The sequence below is a fragment of the Oncorhynchus masou genome, chromosome 7, assembly GCF_036934945.1.
Source record: "Oncorhynchus masou masou isolate Uvic2021 chromosome 7, UVic_Omas_1.1, whole genome shotgun sequence".
In the NCBI taxonomy this organism is placed as follows: domain Eukaryota; kingdom Metazoa; phylum Chordata; class Actinopteri; order Salmoniformes; family Salmonidae; genus Oncorhynchus; species Oncorhynchus masou.
The window spans coordinates 4,938,880-4,951,379 of NC_088218.1; the positions used below are offsets into that span (position 1 = coordinate 4,938,880).

The 12,500-nt window shown below is 49.5% G+C and overlaps 1 pseudogene; it reads left to right on the forward strand.

Moving 5' to 3' along the window:
* The first annotated feature begins 2,087 nt into the window (after positions 1-2,087).
* The window catches only part of LOC135542927 (dystrophin-like), a 19,797-nt pseudogene continuing 9,384 nt past the window's right edge, over positions 2,088-12,500 (forward strand).

Consider the following 12,500-nt stretch of genomic DNA (forward strand, 5'->3'; position numbering starts at 1 on the left):
GGTCATGTGGAGTAAAGAAGGTGCAAGAGAGGAGAGGAGAAGAGGAGGAAGAGAAGAGAAGGGAGGAAGAGAGGAGAGAGTGGAGGAGGAGGTGTCATGGCGAAGGAGGTGAGGAGAGTGGAGGAGGAGAGGTGGAGGTCAGGTGGAGAAGGTGGCAAGGTAGAGAGAGGAGGTCAAGGTGGAGAGAGGAGGAGGAAGAGAGGTCAGGTGGAAGAGGGAGAGATGGAAGAGAGTGAGGTGAAGAGAGGAGAGGAGGGAAGAGAGGAGAGGAGTGAGAGGAGGAGGTGGTGGAGGAGGAGGCAGTGTGAGAAGAGAGGAGAGGTGGAAGAGAGGAGAGGTGAGAGGAGGAGGTAGAGGTGGAGGAGGAGGTGGAAGAGAGGAAAGGAGGAAGAGAGGAGAGGTGGAGGAGGAGGTCATGTGGAGAAGGAGGTGGAAGAGAGGGAGAGGAGGAAGAGGAGAGATGGAGGAAAGGAGAGAGGTAGTACTGTAACTAGTAGCTATCCAGTGGAGCCAGCAGCGCCGTCCTCATTGCCAAGGTGAGAGAGGGTCATGCTGAGAGTTTTAGTCTGAGTGGTGTTTGGAATGCAGGAACCATCACCCACTGTCTTTACTGTCTTCCCTGGTCTTTACCCCTTTCACCCCACAGGACCCATCACTGTCTTCCTTCCCTTTACCCTGCTTCACCCCACAGGACCCATCACTGTCTTCCCTGGTCCCTTTACCCTGCTTCACCCTGCTCACCCCACAGGACCATCACTGTCTTCCCTGGTCCCTTTACTGTCTTCCCTGGCTTCACCCTGCTTCACCCCACAGGACCCATCACTGTCTTCCCTGGTCCCTTTACCCTGCTTCACCCTGCTTCACCTCACAGGACCATCACTGTCTTCCCTGGTCCCTTTACCCTGCTTCGCCCTGCTTCACCCTGCTTCACCCCACAGGACCATCACTGTCTTCCCTGGTCCCTTTACTTCACCCTGCTTCGCCCTGCTTCACCCCACAGGACCATCACTGTCTTCCCTGGTCCCTTACCCTGCTTCACCCTGCTTCACCTCACAGGACCATCACTGTCTTCCCTGGTCCCTTTACCCTGCTTACCCCACAGGACCCATCACTGTCTTCCCTGGTCCCTTTACCCTGCTTCACCCTGCTTCACCCCACAGGACCATCACTGTCTTCCTGGTCCCTTTACCCTGCTTCACCCCACAGGACCATCACTGTCTTCCCTGGTCCCTTTACCCTGCTTCACCCTGCTTCACCCTGCTTCACCTCACAGGACCATCACTGTCTTCCCTGGTCCCTTTACCCTGCTTCACCCTACTTCACCCTGCTTCGCCCTGCTTCACCCCACAGGACCATCACTGTCTTCCCTGGTCCCACCCTACCACCCCACAGGACCATCACTTCCCTGGTCCCTTTACCCTGCTTCACCCCTGCTTCAGACCCACAATCAGTCTTCCCTGGTGTACACGGCGTCACCCTGCTTCACCCTGCTTGTGCTTCATACAGGACCATCACTGTCTTCCTGGTCCCTTTACCCTGCTTTGCAGTCAATCACTGTCTTCCCTGGTCCCACATGTGATACCAACCACAATCAGTGTGTTTGTGATATAACCCCTTTGTGTACTCTTTGCAGTGTGTCCTTGTGTGTGTGTGTGTGTGTGTGTGTGTGTGTGTGTGTGTGTGTGTGTGTGTGTGTGTGTGTGTATTCAGGCACGTGGACAGATAGGGCTCTACCTGGAGCAGAGCACATGCCCCTTGCCCTTCCAATCTCCAAAGTGTCCGTTTGGGTGGTGGTAGAAATTCACACACTGATATTTGTTGTTGTATACATTTTGTTGTTGTTCTGAACCCACTGCCTGTAAGTCGTCATGGTAACTGTAGCATATGGTAGGATTATTGAAGTGAATAAGACCGAAGCCTTTGAGGCTAAGGGATTTGTATTTGTGTCATTTAATTTGCCTTCAAGATGTGTCCTCTTTTGCTTCTATGGAACTAAATGATCAAAGTCATATTGCTTAACGAGCTTTTTTGGGACCCCGAAATATCTGTGCACGGGCCAGGTTGTATTGACCTCTGTATTCTCCTGACCCTCCTTCAGCCACCAGACACAGACAACATGCTGGGACCATCCCAAGATGGCCGACCTCTACCAGTCTCTGGGTAAGAGGTCCATACAGTGGACCAACAGACAAATTGAACCTTTGTCAAGTAGGACCTATTTCAGTTGCACTTGATGAGGTTTGGGTTTTAAAATTCAGTGTACTTTCAATAAATTCCCTGTTTTCCAAAACATCCCGGTTGGTTTTCCTGCTTATTCCCTTCTGATTCCGGGAATCCTCCAACCAGGATTTTGGGAAAACCAGAGAGAATTTATTGAATGTTTCTGGAATTTTGCAACCCTAGCTCTTTACAATTGTATTGTATTGTACCAAAAGTGTGAGCGAGCTACATCAAGTCCAGTAGCAGGACCAATGGCTGATTCTGGATGTGTTTAGTTTTAGTGACTGTCTCTCCATGCGTCTCTGCAGCCGACCTGAACAACGTGCGTTTCTCAGCCTACCGGACAGCCATGAAGCTGAGGCGCCTGCAGAAAGCTCTGTGTCGTAAGTCCAACCCTCTCACAGTGTCACTGCCCAAACTACCTCATCTCCCCCACCAGCTCTCCAGCCCTCTCACAGTGTCACCACCCAAACTACCTCATCTCCCCCACCAGCTCCTCCAGCCCTCTCACAGTGTCACCGCCCAAACTACCTCATCTCCCCCACCAGCTCTCCAACCCTCTCACAGTGTCATCGCCCAAACTACCTCATCTCCCCCACCAGCTCTCCAGCCCTCTCACTGTGTCACCGCCCAAAACTACTGTCCCACAGTACCTCCTCTACTCCATCACCCTCACAGAGTCCCTGTCCCACAGTACCTCCTCTACTCCATCACCCCTTACAGAGTCACTGTCCTACACTACCTCCTCTACTCCATCAGCCCTCACAGAGTCCCTGTCCGACAGTACCTCCTCTACTCCATCACCCTCACAGTCCCTGTACAATACCTGTCCTCCATCAGCCCCACAGAGTCCCTGTCCTACAGTACCTCCCTCTACTCCATCAGCCCTCACAGAGTCCCTGTCCTACAGTACCTCCTCTACTCCATCAGCCCTCACAGAGTCACTGTCCTACAGTACCTCCTCTACTCCATCACCCACACAGAGTCACTGTCCTACAGTACCTCCTCTACTCCATCACCCCTCACAGAGTCACACGTCCTACAGTACCTCCTCTACAGTACCTCCTCTACTCCATCACCCCACACAGAGTCACTGTCCTACAGTACCTCCTCTACTCCATCACCCCACACAGAGTCACTGTCCTACAGTACCTCCTCTACTCCATCACCCCACACAGTCACTGTCCTACAGTACCTCCTCTACTCCATCAGCCCTCATAGAGTCACTGTCCTACAGTACCTCCTCTACTCCATCACCCACACAGAGTACTGGGTCCTCAGTACTCGTTACTCCATCAGCCCTCATAGAGTCTCTGTTACACATCTCCTCACATCACCCCACGTCCGTTGTACTCCCTCACACTCTCCATCATCACTTACTCATGTTACACATCAGTTACACTCAGTTACTCAGTTACCTCTCTCACATCATTCCACCACTCCTCTCTCCTCCCTCCATCATTACTCTGTTCTCACATCTCCATCAGTTACACATCAGTTCCACTCTGTTCCCATACATCAGTCTCCTCTCAGTTATCCCTCTCCACATCAGTTACTCTCCTTCATCTCACATCAGTTCCTTCATCTCAGTTCCTCATCTCCTCCATCCTCTCCTCCACTCCTCTCTCCTCCTCCTCATCAGTTCCTCTGTTCCTCCCTCAGTCCTCCACTCATCATCTCTCCTCCCTATCTCTCTTACACATCATCTACACATCAGTTACTCTGTTACACATCAGTTACTCTGATCCACATCAGTTACTCATCAGTTACTCTGTTCATCTCATCCAGTTACTCTGATCCACATCTCATCACATCAGTTACTCTCCCCCTCCATCATCAACCCCCTCCTTACTCTGTTACACATCAGTTACTCTGTTACACATCAGTTACTCTGTTACACATCAGTTACTCTCCTCCACTCTCTTTCTCTTACCCATCTCACTCACTCTCCCCTCCCTCATCTCAACTCCCTCCTCTCCTCCACTCCTCTCTCTCCTCCTCCCATCCATCCTCCTCTCTCCCTCCCTCATCTCATCCTCTCCACTTCTCTCTCCCTCCTCTCCTCCATCCTCTCTCTCTCTCCTCCATCATCTCATCCTCTCCTCTCCTCCTCCACTCATCTCTCCTCTCCTCTTCTCCTCCCTCCTCCTCCTCCTCCACTCCTCCTCCTCCTCTCATCTCCATCCTCTCCTCCTCCACTCCTCTCTCATCCCTCATCCATCCCTCCTATCTCCTCTCTCCTCCTCCCTCATCTCATCCTCTCCTCTCTCCCCTCCTCCCTCATCTCATCCATCCTCCTCTCCTCCCTCCCTCCTCTAAATCCACTCTCCCCTCCCTCATCTCATCCTCCTCCTCTCCCCTCCTCATCTCATCCTCCTCCCTCCTCCCTCCCTCCTCCATCCTCTCCCCTCCCCTCCATCTCATCTCTCCCCTCTCTCCTCCCTCCCTCCCTCCATCTCTCCCCTCCCTCATCTCATCCTCTCCTCTCTCCCCTCCCTCATCTCAACTCCTCCTCTCCTCCACTCCTCCTCTCCTCCTCCCTCATCTCATCCTCCCTCCCTCCCTCATCTCATCTCTCTCTCCTCCCTCCTCTCCTCCACTCCTCTCTCCTCATCTCATCCTCTCTCCCTCCTCATCTCCTCCCCCTCCCTCCATCTCCTCCCTCCACTCCTCTCCCTCCTCTCATAATAAATATCCTCTCTCTCCTCCCTCACTCCCCTCTCCTCCACTCCTCTCTCCTCCTCCCTCATCTCATCCTCTCCCCCCTCCCTCATCTCAACTCCCTCCTCTCCTCCACTCCTCTCCTCCTCCCTCATCTCATCCTCTCCTCTCTCCTCCTCCCTCATCTCATCCTCTCCCTCTCCTCCTCCCCTCCCTCCCTCTCCCTCCTCCTCCCTCCCTCATCTCATCCTTCCTCCTCCCCTCCTCATCTCAACTCCCTCCTCTCCTCCACTCCTCTCCCCTCCTCTCATCTCATCCTCTCCTCCTCCCTCTCATCTCATCCTCTCCTCTCTCTCCTCCCTCCCTCCTCTCCTCCACTCCCTCTCCTCATCTCATCCTCTCCTCTCTCTCCCTCCCCCTCATCTCCCCTCCCTCTCTCCTCCCTCTCCCTCCTCCTCCACTCCCTCTCCTCCTCCCTCCCTCATCTCATCCTCTCCCCTCTCTCCCCTCCCTCTCTCCTCTATCCTCTCCTCCTCCCTCCCCATCCTTCATCTCTCTCCCCCTCCTTCATCTCTCTCTCCTATCTCCCTCCTCTCCTCCACTCCTCTCTCCTCCTCCCTCCTCATCTCATCCTCTCCCCTCTCCCCTCCTCCCCTCATCTCAACTCCCTCCCTCCCTCCTCTCCAGTGGACCTCCTGGGTATGCCCGCAGCGTGTGAGGTCTTTGAGCAGCATGGCCTGAAGCAGAATGAGCATCTGATGGACATCATGCAGGTGATGACGTGTCTGACCAGCCTCTATGAGAAACTGGACCAGCAGCATGGGAACCTGGTCAACGTCCCGCTGTGTGTCGACATGTGTCTCAACTGGCTGCTCAATGTTTATGACACGTACGTATAGTACACACACAACACTCACTACACGTCCTAACGACACCGTCCCTAACGACACGTATTGTCACACGTACTTAACGACACGACGCATACTTAATGATACTTCCCTAACGACACAAATTTAACGACACAACACGTACTTAACGACACGTACTTAACAACATGTCCCTAGTGAAACGTCCCTAACGACACGTAATTAACGACACGACATAACGAATACGTCCCTAATCGACTTAACGTCACGTATTTAACGACACGTCCGAATAACGACACGTACTTAATAAACGACTTAACGACGCGTACTTAACGACACGTCCCTAGCAACACGTCCCTAGCGACATGTCCCTATCGACACGTACTTAAAACTTCTTAGGGATGCAATCCCGTTAACGGGATCGATATGACAACAGCCAGTGAAAGTGCAGGGCGCCAAATTCAAAACAACAGAAATCTCATAATTAAAATCCCTCAAATATACATGTATCTTATACCGTTTTAAAGGTAATCTTGTTCTTAATCTCACCACAGTGTCCGATTTCAAATAGGCTTTACAGCGAAAGCACCACAAACGATTATGTTAGGTCACAAAAAAGCACAAAGTCACAAAAAGCACAAATAGAGATAAAATTAATTACTAACCTTTGATGATCTTCATCAGATGACACTCATAGGACTTCATGTTACACAATACATGTATGTTTTGTTTGATAAAGTTCATATTTACATAAAAAATCTCAGTATACATTGGCGCGTTACGTTCACTAGTTCCAAAAACATCCGGTGATATTGCAGAGAGCCATTTTACTTTTTTTTTACATTCATTTTACAGAAATACTCATTATAAATGTCAATAAATACAATTGTTAGACATGGAAATATAGATATACCTCTACTTAATGTGAAATGCGTGTGACCAGGACCTGGCTCTCTGCCAGACCACTGACTCAAAGAGCTCCCATCCGGCTCCACAACACAGTAGAAGCCTCATTCAAATTTCTAAAGACGGTTGACATCTAGTGGAAGTGCAACTTGTTCAATATCCCACTGTGTATTCAATAGGGGCTGGGTTGAAAATCGACCAACCTCAGATTTCCCACTTCCTGTTTGGATTTCTTCTCAGGTTTTTGCCTGCCATATGAGTTCTGTTATATTCATAGACATCGCTCAAACAGTTTTAGAAACTTCAGAGTGTTTTCTATCCAATGCTAATAATAATATGCATATATTAGCAACTGAGACTGAGGAGCAGCCCGCTTACTCTGGGCACCTTTCATCCAAGCTACTCAATACTGCCCCTGCAGCCATAAGAAGTTTTAACGACACGTCCCTATCGACACGCCTTCGACACGTCCCTTTATCGACACGCCCTTATCGACACGTCCCTAACGACGCCCCGTACACGCCTATCGACGCGTCCCTAACGGCTTAACGTCCTTATCGACGTCTTAACGACACGCCCTATCGACACGCTCCCTATCGACATCGTCCCTATCGACACGTCCCTAACGATATCATACTTAACGCACATCCTTAACGACAAACGCCACATACTTAACGACACGCCCGACATACGTCCCTAACGACACGCCTTAATAACCTCCCTTAACGACACGCCCCAACGCACGCCTTTCGACACGCCCTAATGACACATACTTAACGTACTTAACGACATCGCCCCTAACGACTACGACACGCCTTAACGACACGCCTTAACGACACGCCTTAACGACACCCCTAACGACACGCCCCTAATAACGACACGTACTTACCGACATTTTCCCTAACGACACGCCCTTAACGAGCTTCGCTCCCTATCTTAACGACACGCCTTAACAACACGTCCCTAATGACACAGTTTTTAACAAGACGCCCCACCATACTTAACGTACTTAACACGTCCTGTGAATCGAGAGGTACTTATCGACTGCCCTAACGACACGTTTTAATGACACGCCTTTAACAAACTAATGACACATCCTTAAGGCATATCATTTAACACGTCTTAACGACACGCATTTACCCCCTACACGTACACGACACGTACTTAACGACGTCAGCTGCAAGTATTTTCCACCTTAACGACACATACTTAACGACACGTCCCTAAGACATGTGAGAAAAATCCCTTAACTACACGTTCCCTATTGACACGTATCGATATTGATTGACATCGATTTATTGACACGCCCTTGATTGGTCCCTAACGACACGTGGAGCCACGAATCGCAGAACTCTGTCCTTCAAACGACACATTTCTCTACTTAACGACACACCAGGAAGACAATTTAACAGATCCCTAATGCACGTCCCTGATCGACATATTACCACACGCCCCTAACGGAACTACACTACTGATTGATGAACAACATTGACGTCCCTAATGAACATACTCAAAGATGTAACCGTCTAGCATCTCACTTGGCAAACGGAAGTCCCTATCACTTTAGTATATAGGAAGACACGTACAGATGTGGACAGTGTTAGTATAACTAGTATAACTAGTATATAGAGACAGTATCCATGTGGTCTAGTCTGTTACGTATAACTAGTATAACTAGTATATAGAGACAGTATCCCTAACGTCTAGTCTGTTAGTATGTACGCTCCTTGACTTGGGTATTTACCTCTCCATTGCTCCCTCCCTCCTTCCCTCTCCCTCTCCGCGTCCCCTCCCTCCTTCGTCCCTCCCTCCCTCCTCGTCCCCCGACCTCCCTCCCGTCCCTCCTCCTCCCTCCCTCCTCCCCTCCCTCCCTCGACCCCCTCCCTCCTTCCTCGACACTCCCTCCCCTCCTCCTCCCCTCCTCCCCCCACCTCCCTAATGACACACCTCCGTCCCCCCTAACCACCCCCTCCCCTCCCCTTCCTCCCCCTCCCTTCCTCCCCCTCCCTTCCTCCCTCCCCCTCCCTCCCCACCTCCCCCCCCTCCCTCCCCCACCTCCCTCTCCCTCCTCCCTGACCTCCTCCCCCCACCTCTACCAGTCCTGTTCCGCCAGGTAGCCAGTGCAACAGGGTTCTGTGACCAGCGGAGGCTGGGTCTTCTCCTCCATGATTCCATCCAGATCCCCCCGTCCAGCTGGGAGAGGTGGCCTCCTTCGGGGGCTCCAACATCAAGCCCAGCGTCCGTCAGGCTGCTTCCAGTTTGTATGTGAAGCTAGTAGCTGTGGTCCTAGCTATGTACACTAGTACGGACGCACATACACACATGCACTCACTCAGTATGTATCACATGCTTACACACACACACACATAAACACACACAAACAACGTACATATAACATACAGGCTAGTATAAACTACCTCACATTCCACACTACTGTGCTAAGCACATTCTGCAGATCAGTATGTAACCATACTGTGCACTGTGGGAAAATGTCTGCGTCTCTTTAGGTAGAGAGTCATTTGTGGTTAATCAGTAGGTCTATACAATGCACTCTAAAAATACGAATATAGAAGGACATCAGACAGGACTGCTGGGAAGATCTGAGTTGGATTCATCTTTCTAGATTATCCACAGCAGCCAATTTCCCCCACATATGTTAGCCTGCTAGCTATGTTAGCCTGCTAGCTATGTTAGCCAAAGAACACATGTTAGCCTGCTAGCTATGTTAGCCAAAGAACATATGTTAGCCTATAAAACACATGTTAGCCTTCTAGCTATGTTAGCCAAAGAACATATGTTAGCCTGCTAGCTAGGTTAGCCAAAGTACATATGCCTGATATCTATGTTAGCCAAAGTAAATATGTTAGCCTGCTAGCTATAGCTTAATGAAACAATATATTGAATGTGTTAGCCAAGTATATATGTTAGCCTGGTGGCTATGTTAGCCAACTGTACACCTGTTAGCCTGGTAGCTATAGTGAATCACCATACTGAATGTGTTAGCCACAGTACATCCATTACCCTGCTGTCTATGTTAGCCAAAGTACATCTGTTAGCCTGCTAGCTATAGTGAATCTCCATACTGAATGTGTTAGCCACAGCAGCCAATTTAGCCAAAGTACACCTGTTAGCCTGCTAGCTATAGTGAATCTCCTATAGCCTGAGCCTTCTAGCTATATGTGTGAATAGGTTAGCCAACAGTACATTTTTTAGCCTGCTGTCTATGTTAGCCAAAGTACATCTGTTAGCCTGCTAGCTATAGTGAATCTCCATACTGAATGTGTTAGCCAAAGTACATCTGTTAGCCTGCTAGCTATAGTGAATCTCCATACTGAATGTGTTAGCCAAAGTAGCATAGTGAATTAGCCTGCTGAATGTGTTAGCCACAGTACATCTGTTAGCCTGCTAGCTATAGTGAATCTCCATACTGAATGTGTTAGCCACAGTAAATCCATTACCCTGCTGTCTATGTTAGCCAAAGTACATCTGTTAGCCTGCTAGCTATAGTGAATCTCCATACTGAATGTGTTAGCCACAGTAAATCCATTACCCTGCTGTCTATGTTAGCCAAAATACATCTGTTAGCCTGCTAGCTATAGTGAATCACCATACTGAATGTGTTAGCCATAGTAAATCCATTACCCTATGGTGATCTGTAATCTATGGTCCATCTGTCAGCCAGTGGAAATAACTTCTCTACAGTCATCACTGCATCGGTACCCAGCAGTAAATATGTCCATGGGACAATATGTAGAGAGGAATGGGAAACCCCTACTTTACAATCCATGAGAAAACAGTAGCCTGAGAGTTTGTAGTTCTGTATTATTTTAAACTGGTAAAACAGCTTGTTTGTTCTAGAGTAATATAACACTTTATACATAACTTATACATATTTAGACTGTAAATACCACTGGTTTGTCCTATTAGTCAAACCTTCCCTCTTGCTGACCGTAGCTCTTACATAATTGGTTATATGTGTGTTAAACTATTTCTAACAGGCCAATAACAAGCCAGAGCTGGAAGCTGCTATGTTCCTGATGTGTTATGTATTGTACTTCCTGTCTAACAGGCCAATAACAAGCCAGAGCTGGAAGCTGCTATGTTCCTGATGGGTTATGTATTGTACTTCCTGTCTAACAGGCCAATAACAAGCCAGAGCTGGAAGCTGCTATGTTCCTGATTAGTTATGTATTGTACTTCCTGTCTAACAGGCCAATAACAAGCCAGAGCTGGAAGCTGCTATGTTTCTGATTGGTTATGTATTGTACTTCCTGTCTAACAGGCCAATAACAAGCCAGAGCTGGAAGCTGCTCTGTTCCTGATTGGTTATGTATTGTACTTCCTGTCTAACAGGCCAATAACAAGCCAGAGCTGGAAGCTGCTATGTTCCTGATTGGTTATGTATTGTACTTCCTGTCTAACAGGCCAATAACAAGCCAGAGCTGGAAGCTGCTATGTTCCTGGACTGGATGCGTCTGGAGCCTCAGTCGATGGTGTGGCTGCCTGTCTTACACCGTGTGGCGGCTGCTGAGACAGCCAAACACCAGGCCAAGTGTAACATCTGCAAGGAGTGTCCTATCATCGGCTTCAGGTAGACAGACAGACAGACAGACAGACAGAGAGACAGAGAGACAGAGAGACAGAGAGAGGAGAGAGAGACACAGACAGAGGAGAGAGAGACACAGACAGAGACAGACAGACAGACAGACAGACAGACAGACATGCAGAGAGATAAACAGACAGACAGACAGACAGACACAGAGAGAGAGACAGGCTCTCCCTTTCTTTCTCTCTTGTTTCTTCTCAGTAGCACTCTCCATGGGCAAGCCTCAAATCACACCCTATTCCCCATAGGTAGTGCTCTACTTTAGACCATTGTCTACATAGGGCGGCCACGTTGAGCTCTGGTCAAAAGTAGTGCACTATATAGAGTGTAGGGTGTCATTGAGCTGTAGCCTCAGACTTCTCAAGCCCCTTTATTAAATCCCAACGTTTCCAAAGTCACAATAACAGTAACCCTTAGTTGACCCCAGGAACACAACTCCATGACCTCAACCTTGGAAGTTGACCTTTAGGTTTAGGTGTCACATCTCCTCCCCCAGTGTCCCCTCTCTCTGTGTAACCTCTGTCCCTGTCTGCCTCTCTCTGTGTAACCTCTGTCCCTTGTCTGCCTCTCTCTGTGTAACCTCTGTCCCTGTCTACCTCTCTCTGTGTAACCTCTGTCCCTGTCTGCCTCTCTGTGTAACTTCTGTCCCCGTCTGCCTCTCTCTCTGTGTAACTTCTGTCCCCGTCTGCCTCTCTCTCTGTGTAACCTCTGTCCCTGTCTGCCTCTCTCTCTGTGTAACCTCTGTCCCTGTCTGCCTCTCTGTGTAACCTCTGTCCCTGTCTACCTCTCTCTGTGTAACCTCTGTCCCTGTCTGCCTCTCTGTGTAACCTCTGTCCCTGTCTGCCTCTCTCTGTGTAACCTCTGTCCCTGTCTGCCTCTCTATGTAACCTCTGTCCCTGTCTGCCTCTCTCTCTGTGTAACCTCTGTCCCTGTCTGCCTCTCTGTGTAACCTCTGTCCCTGTCTGCCTCTCTCTGTGTAACCTCTGTCTGTAACCTCTGTCTGTCTCTCTCTGTGTAACCTCTGTCCCTGTCTGCCTCTCTGTGTAACCTCTGTCCCCGTCTACCTCTCTCTGTGTAACCTCTGTCCCTTGTCTGCCTCCCTGTGTAACCTCTGTCCCTGTCTGCCTCTCTCTGTGTGTAACCTCTGTCCCTGTCTGCCTCTCTCTGTGTAACCTCTGTCTCTGTCTGCCTCTCTCTGTTTGCCTCCCTGTGTAACCTCTGTTCCTGTCTGCCTCTCTTCA